This window comes from Rattus norvegicus, chromosome 1 (genome assembly GCF_021556685.1).
Source record: "Rattus norvegicus strain SHRSP/BbbUtx chromosome 1, alternate assembly SHRSP_T2T, whole genome shotgun sequence".
NCBI lineage: Eukaryota > Metazoa > Chordata > Mammalia > Rodentia > Muridae > Rattus > Rattus norvegicus.
In genome coordinates, this window is record NC_141534.1 from 78,427,287 (window position 1) to 78,441,213 (window position 13,927).

Sequence of the window (13,927 nt, forward strand, 5' to 3'; positions counted from 1 at the left end):
CAAGGAAAGCCCAGGAATACTGCTGACTTCACAGTAGGACAGGGTGATATGAGGATGACAGGCTGGGGCTGGGGCCAGAGAGGACTCAGAGCTGTAATTTTTCTCCTCAGGACTCCCACTCAGGACTCTGACTTTTCAGGATACAGGGAAACTTATGGCCAGCAGAAGCAGGACACAAAGGTGTTGTTTTGCCATCTTCTGGGCCCCAGGTGAGTTAAGCTGTCTTTTGTCATGGTTCCTGGGCTTTTCCTGATTCCTGGATTTTCTGTACTCATCACACCCTCATTTTGTTACATCTGTCCACAAACACCTCAATGCCCCCTGCCAGTTTGTCTAAGACTGTCTTTAACTTTTCTGACTTGCACCCATATTAAGTGCCTCCCTTCTCTTCTCCCTGCCCTGAATTGTTTAACACCCCCGTTTTAATCAGAACAAGATTTTAAAAGTCTGAACTTTTCCTATTTTTATTTATGTATATGAGTACACTGTCGCTGTCTTCAGACACACAGAGTGCATCATATTTCATTACAGATGGTTATGAACCACCATGTGGTTGCTGGGAATTGAATTCAGGACCCGTGGAAGAGCAGTCAGTGCTCTTCTGAGCCATCTCTCCAGCCTCCCCAGTCCCGCTTTTGTGAGCAAATGAAGGCATGAAGCCCCATTCGGCCGCAGGAGGCCACACCCTCCACCGGGGTGTGAGTCTGGCAGTCCAGCCTCACTTAGCCATTCCCAGCTTCCTGCAGTGAGAGGCAGTGTTTCAACTTAGGCTCTTTTCCTGTTTCTTTAATCACTTAGGAGTATTTTCTGGTGTTTTAGGAACTGGTGACCTTTAAGCTTGTGGATTGAAGGAGGAGGAGTTAAGCTGCCTCACTGCAGGGGACCCTGTACACTGAAATGATGTTGGAGAATTCACCAGGACCTTGCCTTCCTAGGTAAGTGTGTATTCCCCATAGAGCCCAGTTACTGAGCATAGGTCATTTCTCAATTTGAAAGGGTGGTTCACCGTGAGCCTCAGCCTAGGCCAGAGGCAATACTTCATTTTATTCGTTTGTTTTATACATTTTACTTTTATTTTATGTGTGAGAGTCTTGCCTGCAAGTCTGTATGTACTCCATGTGCATTTAGTGCTTGTGGAAGCCGGATGAGGGCATTGGATTCCCTGAAACTGGACTCAAGGACAGCTGTAGCTATCATCTAGGTGCTGGGAATTGAACCCAGATCCCCTACAAAAGCCACAAGTATTCTTAACTACTGAGGTATTTCTCCAGCAACCTTACTTAATTTTTCCATTATATCTGTTTTTTAAATTACAATATAACATCATTATCCTCCTTCACTCTGTTCCTCCAACCCTTCCCATATCCCCCACTGCTGTCTCTCAAAGTCATGCTCTCTATTTCTCTAATCATTTTTACATTTGTATGTGTATATATTTTTAATATACATGTATATATGCTGTGTACGTATATAAATATGCAGTAACAGTCCATACACTGTTACTTATTTTTTTCTTCAATTTTTATTAAATTGGGTATTTCTTAACTACATTTCAAATGTTATTCCCTTTCCCGGTTTCCTGTCCATCAGCCCACTAACTACTCTCCCTCCCCTTCTATATGGTTGTTCCCCTCCCCACCCTTCCCCCATTACGCCCCCCCCCCAACAATCCCCTACACTGGGAGTCCAACCTTGGCAGGACCAACAGCTTCCCCTTCCTCTGGTGCCCCAGCAAGGCTATTCACTGCTACCTATGCAGTTGGAGCCCAGGGTCAGTCCATGTAGTCTTTAGGTAGTGGCTTAGTCCCTGGAAGCTCTGTTTGGTTGGCATTGTTGTTCATATGGGGTCTCAAGCCTCTTCAAGCTCTTTCAGTCCTTTCTCTGATTCCTTCAATGGGGGTCTCGTTCTCAGTTCAGTGTTTTGCTGCTGGCATTCGCCTCTGTATTTGACATGTTCTGGCTGTGTCTCTCAGGAGAGATCTATATTCGGTTCCTGTCAGCATGCACTTCTTAGCTGCATCAATCTTATCTAGTTTTGGTGGCTGTATATATATGGGCCCCATGTGGGGCAGGCTCTGAATGGGTGTTCCTTCAGTCTCTGCTTCAAACTTTGCCTCCCTAGTCCCTCCTATGGTTATTTTTGTTCCCCTTTTAAAGAAGGAGTGAAGCATTCACATTTTGATCATCTGTCTTGAGTTTCATTTGTTCTAGCCACCTAGGGTAATTCAAGCATTTGGGCTAATAGCCACTTATCAGTGAGTGCATACCATGTATGTCTTTCTGTGATTGGGTTACCTCACTCAGGATGATATTTTCCAGTTCCAACCATTTGCCTATGAATTTCATGAAGTCATTGTTTTTGATAGCTGAGTAATATTCCATTGTGTAGATGGACCACATTTTCTGTATCCATTCCTCTGTTGAAGGGCATCTGGGTTCTTTCCAGCTTCTGGCTGTTGTAAATGAGGTTGCTATAAACATAGTGGAGCATGTGTCTTTTTTATATGTTGGGGCATCTTTTGGGTATATGCCCAAGAGAGGTATAGCTGGGTCCTCAGGTAGTTCAATGTCCAATTTTCTGAGGAGCCTCCAGACTGATTTCCAGAATAGTTCTGTTGATTCTTTCTATAGTCCTTTTAGTTTCTACTTGGTTGATTTCAGCTCTGAGTTTGATTATTTCCTGCCTTCTACTCCTCCTGGGTGTATTTGCTTCTTTTTGTTCTAGAGCTTTTAGGTGTGCTGTCAAGCTGCTGACATATGCTCTCTCCTGTTTCTTTCTGCAGGCACTCAGAGCTATGAGTTTTCCTCTTAGCACAGCTTTCATTGTGTCCCATAAGTTTGGGTATGTTGTACCTTCATTTTCATTAAATTCTAAGAAGTCTTTAATTTCTTTCTTTATTTCTTCCTTCACCAAGTTATCATTGAGTAGAGCATTGTTCAATTTCATGTATGTGTGGGCTTTCTTTCCTTGTTGTTATTAAAGACCAGCTTTATTCCATGGTGGTCTGATAGGATGCATAGGATTTTTTTCTATTTTTCTGTATCTGTTGAGGCCTGTTTTGTGACCGATTATATGGTCAATTTTGGAGACAGTACCATGAGGTGCTGAGAAGAAGGTTTTAGGATGGAATGTTCTTTAAATATCTGTTAAGTCCATTTGGTTCATAACTTTTAGTTTCTCTATGTCTCTGTTTAATTTCTGTTTCCATTGATGAGAGTGGAGTGTTGAAATCTCCTATTGTGTGAGGTGCAATGTGTGCTTTGAGCTTTAGTAAGGTTTCTTTTATGTATGTAGGTGCCCTTGTATTTGGAGCATATATATATTTAGGATTGAGAGTTCATCTTGGTGGATTTTTCCTTTGAATAAGAAGTGTCCTACCTTATCTTTTTTGATGACTTTTGGTTGAATGTTGATTTTATTCGATATCAGAATGGCTACTCCAGCTTGCTTCTTCAGACTATTTGATTGGAAAGTGGTTTTCCAGCCTTTTACTCTGAAGTAGTGTCTGTGTTTTGTCTTTGAGGTGTGTTTCCTGTAGGCAGCAAAATGCTGGGTCCTCTTTACGTATCCAGTCTTCTGTTAATCTGTGTCTTTTTATCAGGGAATTGAGTCCATTGATGTTGAGAGGTATTAAGGAAGAGTGATTGTTGCTTCCTGTTATTTTCATATTTGGATGTGGGATTATGTTTGTGCACTTCTCTTCTTTTGGTTTTGTTGCAAGGGTATTTCCCTCTTACTTTTTCTAGGGTATAGTTTCCCTCCTTGTGTTGTGCTTTGCCATTTATTATCCTTTGTAGGGCTGGATTTATAGAAAGATATTGTGTAAATTTGGTTTTGTCATGGAATATATTGGTTTCTCCATCTATGTTAATTGAGAGCTTTGCTGGATACAGTAACCTGGGCTGGCATTTGTGTTCTCTTAGGGTCTGTGTGACATCTGTCCAGGATCTTCTGGCTTTCATAGTCTCTGGTGAGAAGTCTGGTGTAATTCTGATAGGTCTGCCTTTATAGGTTACTTGACCTTTTTCCCTTACTGTTTTTTAATATTCTTTCTTTGTTTTGTGCGTTTGATGTTTTGACTATTATGTGATGGGAGGAGTTTCTTTTCTGGTCCAATCCATTTGATGTTCTGCAGGCTTCTTGTATGTTTATGGGCATCTCTTTCTTTAGGTTAGGGAAGTTTTCTTCTATGATTTTGTTGAAGATATTTACTGGTCCTTTGAGCTGGGAGTCTTCACTCTCTTCTATACCTATCATCCTTAGGTTTGATCTTCTCATTGTGTCCTGGATTTCCTGTATGTTTTGGGCTAGGAGCATTTTGTGTTTTACATTATCTTTGACAGTTGTGTCGATGTTTTCTATGGAATCTTCTGCCCCTGAGATTCTCTCTTCTATCTCTTGTATTCTGTTGGTGATGCTCGCATCTATGATTCCTGATGTCTTCCCTAGGTTTTCAATCTCCAGGGTTGTCTCCCTTTGTGCTTTCTTTATTGTTTCTATTTCTGTTTTTAACTCCTGGATTGTTTTGTTCATTTCCTTCTCCTGTTTGGTTGTTTTATCCAGTAGTTCTTTAAGGGATTTTTGTGTTTCCTCCTTAAGGGCTTCTAGTTGTTTAGTTGTGTTGTCATGTAATTCCTTAAGGGAGTTATTTATGACCTTCTTAAAGTCCTCATTCATCATGATAAAATGTGATTTTAAATCTAGATCTTGCTTTTCCAGTGTGTTTGGATATCCAGTGTTTGCTTTGGTGGGAAAACTGGGTTCTGATGATGCCAAGTAGTCTTGGTTTTTGTTGCTTGGGTTCCTGCGCTTGCCTCTCACCATCAGGTTGTCTCTGGTGTTAGCTGTTCTTGCTGTTTCTAATGGTGGCTTGAACTTCCCATGGGCCTGTGTGCCAGCACTCCTGTAGACCTGTTTTCCTGTTTTCTTTCAGCCATTTATGGGAACAGAGTGTTCTGCTCTCAGGTGTGTAGTGTAGTTGCTCCTGGAGGCTGGCTTTCAGCTCTCCATGAGGGCAGCAGCGGGAAGGAAGGGTCCTGTTCCTACTGCTCCTAGGTCCCTGTGCACAGGAGGCACAGGTGGCGCTAAGTGTTTTCCTCTTGAGTTGGGAATGTGAGCAGAGAGTAGTCTCCTCTGGGTTCTCAGGGGTGTCTGGACCTCTGAGCATCTAGCTCTCCCCCTCCCCACAGGCGCAGGGAGCTGTTTGACCGGTTCAGTTCAGATCCAGGTGCAGGTCTGGACCTTGAGGCTCCTGCAGCTGACTGTTCCTATATTCCTGTGTCCAGAGGCACTATGCAGTTTCCTCTTGGGCCAGGGTTGTGGGCAAAGGTGGGTAGAAGTGGCAGTCTCAGGATTCTGGGTGATCAGCTTTCTCTCCCACGGGATTTGGGAGCAAGGAGCTGTGGGCCCGGATCAGATAAGTTCAGGTCACAGCCACACTGTTACTTATATGTATATAGTTTGAGGGCTGACCAGTTGGGGAAGACTATTTCTTCTCTCAGCATTCCTTAGTTGCCTATAGTTCTTTGTCTAAGGTTTGGGCCCTGTGAGATTCCAACCCCCCCCCCCCCTCCCGTGTTAGTGTGTGTGTGCTGTCACCATTCTTCAGGTCTTTAAGAAGAATAAACAAAGCCATTCATTTATTTTTAATTTTTTTCTCAGACAATTTTGTACATGCATGCAGCATATTTTGATTATATCTACTCCCATCCATCCCTCTAATTCCTGCCAAACCTCCCAACCATGCCCCTTCCCAGATTTAAAAGAATGAATACTCTTCTAAAACAAAACAAAACTAGTATGTTAGTTTCAGTTTGTTTGTGAGATGATTAGCTTGTATTGAACACTGGATATGCATGTCAGGTACAGATCTAAAACCTTTAACATTAGACTCCCCTAATCTTGACATTAGTCCCATGAGGGAGAGCCATGCGTCTTACTGCTGTTGTAATTGTCACCTTATAGATGGGAATCTGAGCTGTGAGAAAGCTTTATTACCCCTTTAAAGATAGGATTTGACACCATAAATAACCTTACTCCTGTTGTATCTGTTGTTTCATGGTCTCCACTTTTTGTAAGTGGTGTCGATTTCTTCTGATAGCATTGATATAAAGCTTCCATGTAAAACACATGTTTGTGAGTGAGGAACAGATTGTCTTAGTGAGGGTTACTATTGCTGTGATAAACCCTATGACAAAAGCAACTTTGGGAGCAAAGCGTTTATTTGGCTCTTCCACATCATATTCCACCATTGAAGGAAGTCAGGATAAGAACTCAAACGGGGAAGGAACCTGGAGGCAGGAACTGATGTAGAGGTCATGGAGGGTGTTGCCTCCTGGTTTTCTCCTCATGACTTGCTCAGTCTGCTTTCCTACAGAACCCAGGGATGGCATTACCTGTCACGGGCTGGGCCCTCTCCCATCAGTCACTAGTTAAGAAAATACCCTGCAAGGTTTCCTACATCTCAGTCTTAATGGAGACATTTGCTTCCATGAGGTTCCTTCCTCTCAGATGACTTCAGCTCGTTTCAAGTTGACACAAAACGAGCCAGCACAGTGATGTATAGAAAAATTCTAAATAAATACTTCCTATTGCTCCAAATATCACCTGTATATAATATCTTACTTAGGGTTTCAGTGCTGTGAAGAAACAACATGACCAAGGCAACTCTTATGAAGGAAAACAGTTAAGTGATGACTAGCAGTGTCAGGGGTTTAGTCCATCACACAGTCATGGCGGGAAGCATGGCAGCATGCAGGCAGACTTGGTGCTGGAGGAGCCCAGAGTTCTGTATCTTGAACTGAAGGCAGCAGCAGGAGACTGTGTGCCATGTTGGGTGTAGCTTGAGCATAGGAGACCTCAAAGCCCATCCCACAGTGACACACTTCCTCCAGCAAGGCCACATCTCCTACTGGTGCCAGTCCCTATGACCAAGTATTCTAACACATGAATCTATGGTGGGGGTGGGGCGGGGTGCGCTCCTCTTTAAACCACCACCACAGGCTAACAGAGTAATGCCATTCATTGCTCTGTCAGTAAACTCAGGCTCCAAACCAAATGAGAACTCCCTGTTCTATTGAGTTGTGCATCTGAATGGGAGGAGACACACAGATGGCTGGCATTGGAGAAAGGAACTAAGGATGTGGCGGAGCAGGAGGAGGAGGAATGGGGAGGAAGAAAACGAACTTTGATGTTGGCTTTGACCCGTCAGACTGTCCGGGCTGGTGTGTGAGGCTCCTCGCTTTCAGTTCTCATGCTGTGATAGTCATTCAGCCTTCTCACTACTGGGGTATGCGGATAGATATGCTTTCTTTTTTAAAAAAAAATTTGTGTATGTGTATGGAGTGGGTGTGTGCACGTGAGTGCTGGTGCCCACAGAGGCCAGAGGCACCTGAGCCCCGAAAACTGGTGTTATAGACAGCCATGAGCTGCCAGTGTGAGTGCTGGGAACCAAACTCATGTCTTCTGCAAGAGTGCTACATGCACTTAATCACTGAGCCAGCACTCCAGTGTCCCATCCCCAAATAATTCCTTTTCAGTCAGGCTATTTGTTGGAGCAGCCTCCCTGCCTCCAGTAGCTAGATGCCAAAGTCGCCTGTCTCTTCCACACTTGGGACAATAAAAGGTGTCTCCATATATGGGGAGGTATCTGCTATGGGAAGGTGACTGCTGTGGGAGAGGGTGTGTAGGGAATAAAGTGCTGAGAACAACTGCTTTATAGGCTGGAAACTGGCTTCTTCCATGAGAGTCTGTGCATCTTTTTTGTAACCCCAGTGTCTTCAGAGCCTAGACTTTGGGAAGTTGCTGAACTCCCAAGTTACGAGTTCCTCCTTCTAGGTACCAGTTCCCTAAACATGGCCTGACTTCACACCTGGAAGAAGAGGCACCACAAGCAACAGAGGAAGACAGTGATGCAGTAATGTGGAGAAGTGAGTATCGGGGCAGAGGCTAATAGGATGGGAGGCAGAAGAGGCAGCACCCATCACCAGCTGGTCAGGAGGCGGCCCAGGGATGCTAGTCAGACAGCATCCATCACATCCCAACTTGGTCAAGAGAAGCCCAGTCTGCCTGGTCCTTGCCCTCTGTCCTTCCTAAAACACTTCTTTCTTCCGAGCATCTCTTCCTTCAGTACAATCGCTTCCACCGTCCTGTAGCAGGCAGGGCAGAATGCGTTGCCTCTAAACTTGCAACCCCTCCATTCATTATGCCGTTCTCTTTGAAGCTGGAGCAAGTTGGCTTTTCTTCATCACTGAGATCAGTGCCAAGCCTTCTTTCTCACCTTCCTTTGTTCCGCGTCTCAGATTTGTGGGCATCTGTAGGGTTGTGGGTTCCTGTGTTCACTCCAACACAGAGCATGGCCCCTTGGTGAGGCAGGATGCAGGGAGTTTGACTGCATTTACCCAACACTGTTGGGACAGGGGAGTGGGCCTGCCAAGAGGCTGGGGCCATGGAGTTCCCAGGCTCTTGGACACCCAGGCACCACTGGAAGTTGCAAAAGAGCCGAGAACAGAATCTGGGTCTGAGGGCTGGATCTAGCCCGGGGGTGGGGAGAGGGGTGAAGGGGGAGCTCTGGCCGGTCTCCCAGGGAGAGTCATTGGCTTGAGGCAGGCAGCGGGCTTGGGTTTGGTGGCACTTGTGGCTGGGAGTACAGAGAGGCCTTGCACAAGAGATTAGACTGCAGCTCTGTAGGGAAAGGCCATCTGGTAGGGCTCCCCATGGTGGATCCTGATGAAAAGAGGCATGGTTCTAAGGCATTTATTGTCATGGCAGAAGGTGGGTGTGTAGAACCGCACCCCACTTCTCAGGGTGGGCCTGAGATGAAATTCCTTCTACAGGGAAGAGTGGGAAGGAAAGCTTATTGGCTAAGCCCTCCGTGCTTCTAGGTACTTCCTTAGCATGGAGATCTGTCTTAAACCTAGGTAACTAAAGGTCAAGTCTTCTACATGTGGAGACGCTTGGGGCATGACTGATGGCCACAAATCTATGGGGGGCTGTGGCTAGTGACAGGGGCCTGATATCCAGGAGTCAGGCAAAATGCCTACCATCCCTGTGGAGTCTCCAGGGCTTCTAGCCTCAGCTCAACCGGAGACCCAGCTACCTCCACGGTCCCACAGGCATCCCTCCTGACCCCTCTTCCCTACCCCTCTCCATCAGCCCTCTCTTCTTTCCCTCACCAGATGCGAGCAGGGGAATGAGGTAGTTGACATTTTAGAACCGTATTATGCAACTTGAGTGTTACTAGTCACACTGAGTTTAAGGTATATGGAACCTTAACATTTAGTTCTTTTGTTATGCCTTTTAAGGGTCTGATAGCCACATATGTCTCAGGCCTGTTGTATTAGCAAAAACAATAGGCCGTTGTCTTTATGGCAGGGAATTTTCTTGGGCAACAGTTCTATTCCAGAAAGACCTATCTGCACTGAGCATGGTAACGTGTCAGGAGGCTGAGGCAGGAAAGTTGTGAGCTCACAGCCGGTGTTAGGGACATCCTGAGACCATCGGGCTCATGGCGTTGGCTGGAGCTCTGATGGAATATGAGATCAGTTTGAGGTGTTTCGTAAAAGTAGAACTGGCAGAACATGCCGGAAATAATGGTTGTGCCGCAGGTACAGGAAAGAGGAGTATAAGGTCTGGCTTGGCTCCAAAGACCCATCTTCTCATGTATCTGATGAATTCATTGTGATGGGCTCAGCTCCTCTGTCATGGCTCCCTAAGCTGGATACCTGCTCTCTCTAAGCTGGATTCTGGCTCCGATGTCTCCATTCTCCTCTGCTCACATAACTAGTGTCTGTTAGGTGAGATCCCTCCTTTATCACGTTCCCATGCCTGCCCTCCTTGGCTTCTTTTCCACTTAGAAAACTGCCTTTACGAAGCCTGAATGCATAGCAAAGCATTCTGTTTCTTCACATTGTGGCTCAGAGCTCCTTTCCCAGCCTCATCTCCATAGATGTCTAACTAAAGCTTTGCGCTCTGGCTTACCCCAGCCATGGATTTCCTCGTCTGTGCCTCTGCCTAGGCCGCTTCCTAACCTTGCTACCCCCTTCTTATTGCTTTCTATACCTAACTGCCATTCTCTCCTGTCATGTTTCCATGGGATCAGCTCCTGTAGTCTTTATAGTTGACCAGAGTTCCTTTTTCCAGACTTCTGGTGATCATCTTCTTTGGTTATACTGCTGTTAGTGACGTGAATTAGTTAGGGTTTTATTTCTGTGAACAGACACCATGGCCAAGGCAACTCTTATAACATTTAATTGGGGCTGGCTTACAGGTTCGGAGGTTCAGTCCATTATCATCAAGGCTGGAGCCCGGCAGTGCCCAGGCAGGCATGGCGCAGGAGGAGCTGAGAGTCCAACATCTCTTGTTCTGAAGGCAAACAGAAGACCTGCTTCCAGGCAGCTAGGTCGAAGGTCTTAAAGCCCAAGCACACTTCTTCCAACAAGGCCACACCTATTCTAACAAGGCTACACCTCCAAATAGTGCCACTCCCTGGGCCAAGCATACCATCATATGAAATAAGCGCTGATGTTGAATTGAATGAAATCATGTGGTAGGGTAGGCAGCGTAGATCAAATCACATGATAGACTGCTTTTTCAAAAAGAGCTAGACTCTTTTTGCTTTTTTCTGAGTGAGATACGGCCAGTATCTTCATCCAGAGTCTCCTCAGTGGTTGGGCAGAGCCATGATAACCAGTGACCTCAAAAGGATTCTCGTAAGTGTTGGTACCTTCCTTTGAGAGTAGAGGAGCATCCTGAGGACTCGGCAAAGCACCATGGGAATGCAACTCGAATGACCTCATATTGTACAGTATTTCTCAAGCTGTCTAGGTAGTGGAACCTTTTATGCTCCTAACATTTAGCTTTTCTAAGCATCACTGATTACTGACGCGTTTGTCTCAGCTCTTCCTCTGGTTCCCTCTTCACTTCATTTATCAACATAAAGTCCTCTAACTATATACTCACACACACACTCTCCCCATCCCTTCCTCCCCTTGCTTTCCCCCCACGTTCATTTCCAGATCTAAACCACCATAGGACCATTTTACCACTTACTTTTGCCTATTTATACCATAATTGTCTTTCTGAGCAGAAAACGTAGAGTGATCTTCACATTATTTCTAGGTCCTGAGAGGAGACCTGAAGAACTAGTCCCAGGGCAGAGCTTCCCCTGCAGAGGAACCAGCCACAGGGCAGGAATGGAGGACCTACCCGTGGACAACTTCTGACATGTCTGTGTTGGGATCTTCTCTGATGACACACCGGAATTGCACCAGGACGCTCAGAAACAGCAGGGTTTTGGTGAGTGCTATACCGGTGAGCCACCCTGGGACCTTTGTGCCAGGGAAACAAGCCTGTAAAGAGCTTCGATTTTGGCAGCCTTCCAGGAAATGACCCCCAGTATCGATCTCCGGGAGCCTGCACTAGCTCCAAGCCAGGACCGTGTCACATGTAAACTTTGCAAAAGAATCTTCAGCAGCCAAGTAGGTCTCAGGAGACATGAGCTATCCTACAGCCGAAAGAGGCCTTTTAGATGTGCACAGTGCATTGATACCACACAGCTCTCGTGCTATGCCTCAACAGACACCTGATGTTCTGGTGAGTGTTAACACCACGTCTGTTCTATGCCACGAGGAAGGGTTCGTGAAACAGCAAAATCTTTTATTGTTCCCACCACATAAGTGGAGTCGCTGATTGATCAGGACAGCAAATGAGGACTGGAACCTTGTTTCTTCTGGCAGCCAGGGTTTATAGGCATAAAGACTGCAAGCATCTGGCCCAGGTTAAAGTTATAATTCTCACCAATCAGGATTCGGGGATTAGGGACTTTCCCCAGTGTTCCATCGTTGTCAACTGACATTGAATGTTAAGTGGTTTTATCCAACCAGTCAAATTTATTTGTTCTTTCTGTTGTTAGGAACAGGTATTATGTTTTGGGGGGACCATTGCTGCTTAGAGAGGGAGTTGGTTAGCTTAGGTAAAATGAAGTCTGAAGTTAAAATGGTAGTATATAAGACATGTTTTGATTTGGTTTGGTCTGGTTTTACCTGTTCCATGTTCCCAGCAGTGAGAAGTCTCTGATGGGCAGTAAAGATAAGAATTCCCTGCACTAAGTAGGCAGCCGGGGGCCAGGCAGCATGTGGGGGCTGGGACACAGCTTGCAGAGCCCATGTAGCAAAGCTGTGCACCTCTCTCAGCATCCCAAAGCCCACAAGGTAGCCAAGTCCCATTTCTCCGAGTTCTACCACAAGATGCATGCTGTCCACTAAGAGCAGAGACAAGACCACATGGGGAGAGAGCCTGACACCGTTGTGACTGTAGCAGAATGTTCAGGCAGAGCTCCTATCTTATTGATCACTTCTAAGTTCAGGCCTCACCAGTTGCCATCCCTCTAGGAAGAGCTTCAGCCAACCCTCATGGCCTCCTCAGCACTAGCAGCTGCAGCCTCAAGAGAGACAGGTGCAGACACAGGACAGCTGCTGTTCAGAAAGCCAGAGAGCAACACTGTCCTAACACGTCGGCTTTCTCCTGCAGAGCAGTGTCTTTCAACCTTCCTAATGCTACAACCCTTTAATATAGTTCTTTGTGTTGTGGTGACCCCCAACCATAAAATTATTTTTGTTGCTACTTTATAGCTGTAAAGATGCTACCATTATGAATCTTGATGTAAATATATATTTTCTGATGGCGTTAGGTTAATCATTATGAAGGGGTCATTTGAACCCCACCCCCACAAAGGTGTTGGGACCCACAGGTTGAGAACTGCTGCTGGGGAGAGACCTTTTGAGTGCCTGAATTTGAAAAGGCCCTCTACCAGGCCTTGTAAACTTGAAAATTTGGTGTGATGGGGTCAAAACTTTTGTAAGGAGGAGTCTCCAATGCTTTAGGTGTCTCACAGGCAAAAACCATTCAAAGAGTGTTTCTGTTATATAGGAAAGAAGTGCAAAGATTTTGCCTCATTTTATTTGGTAGGGAGAGGGAGAGCCTTGGTTGTAACATATTGGTGAAAAGCTTACTTTTGATGGTTGGATTCTAAACTGGCAGTCTATATATAGCCTGGGTTCCCACAGAAGTGTTAACATGAAGTGTCTCGACACATGGCATAGAAGAATTTCAGGGATCTTAACCTCAATCAGTCCCCTCTCAGAGCCGATGTTAATGATGTGTTGTCATGGTACCCCCATTCTTTATAAAAATGTGTGACCTTCCTTGCCCATGTATAACTCTATGAAGGCAAATGGAGCAGAGACAGTGCAGGAGGGATTGTGAAGCCCTGTGAATATGTACAGTAATGATGACACACTGGGATGAACTGCGGGGTGATAGACCAACTTTACTTGGGGCAATTAAACGATTATATAGTTCTGGGGTTGGAGGGGACAGATGAACTTTACTTGGGGTGATTCAAGGATTATATAGTTCTGGGAATAGGAGTGTCCAGGGTGGGCAAAGGTCATTGGCTGAAGGTGTAAGGTTCTGAGATGCCTCATTAGCATGAAGAACCATTCCCCAGAATCTCAAGCACTACCAGAATGGGTTCTTAACAGGAAAAAGGAAGTTGAACCTGTAATCTAACCAAAGCTACATGACATTCTGTAGGTAGAGGCATGTGTGGGTTCAGGACAGAGAATGCGAACCCCTGCTAGTAAAAGGAGTCCTCCATTTTCACCGAGCCCAGAAGGCTATCCAGATAATGGTTGTAGGGTTAGGCCCATGTCTGCTCTTTCACAGAGCATGGCTGCGTAGGGAGGAAGAACACAGGAGTTTGACTGTGCTTATCCCACACCACCGTCAGTGTGGGTGCTGGGCTTCAGGGAAGCACCAAGACACTGCTCTGGGGGTGGGAAGCTCAGTCTGAGATGTGGGAAGCTGGAGCTGGCTTGAGGTCCCTGGGCCTGCACCGAGGCCAGGGCCATGGGATTCTCAGACTCT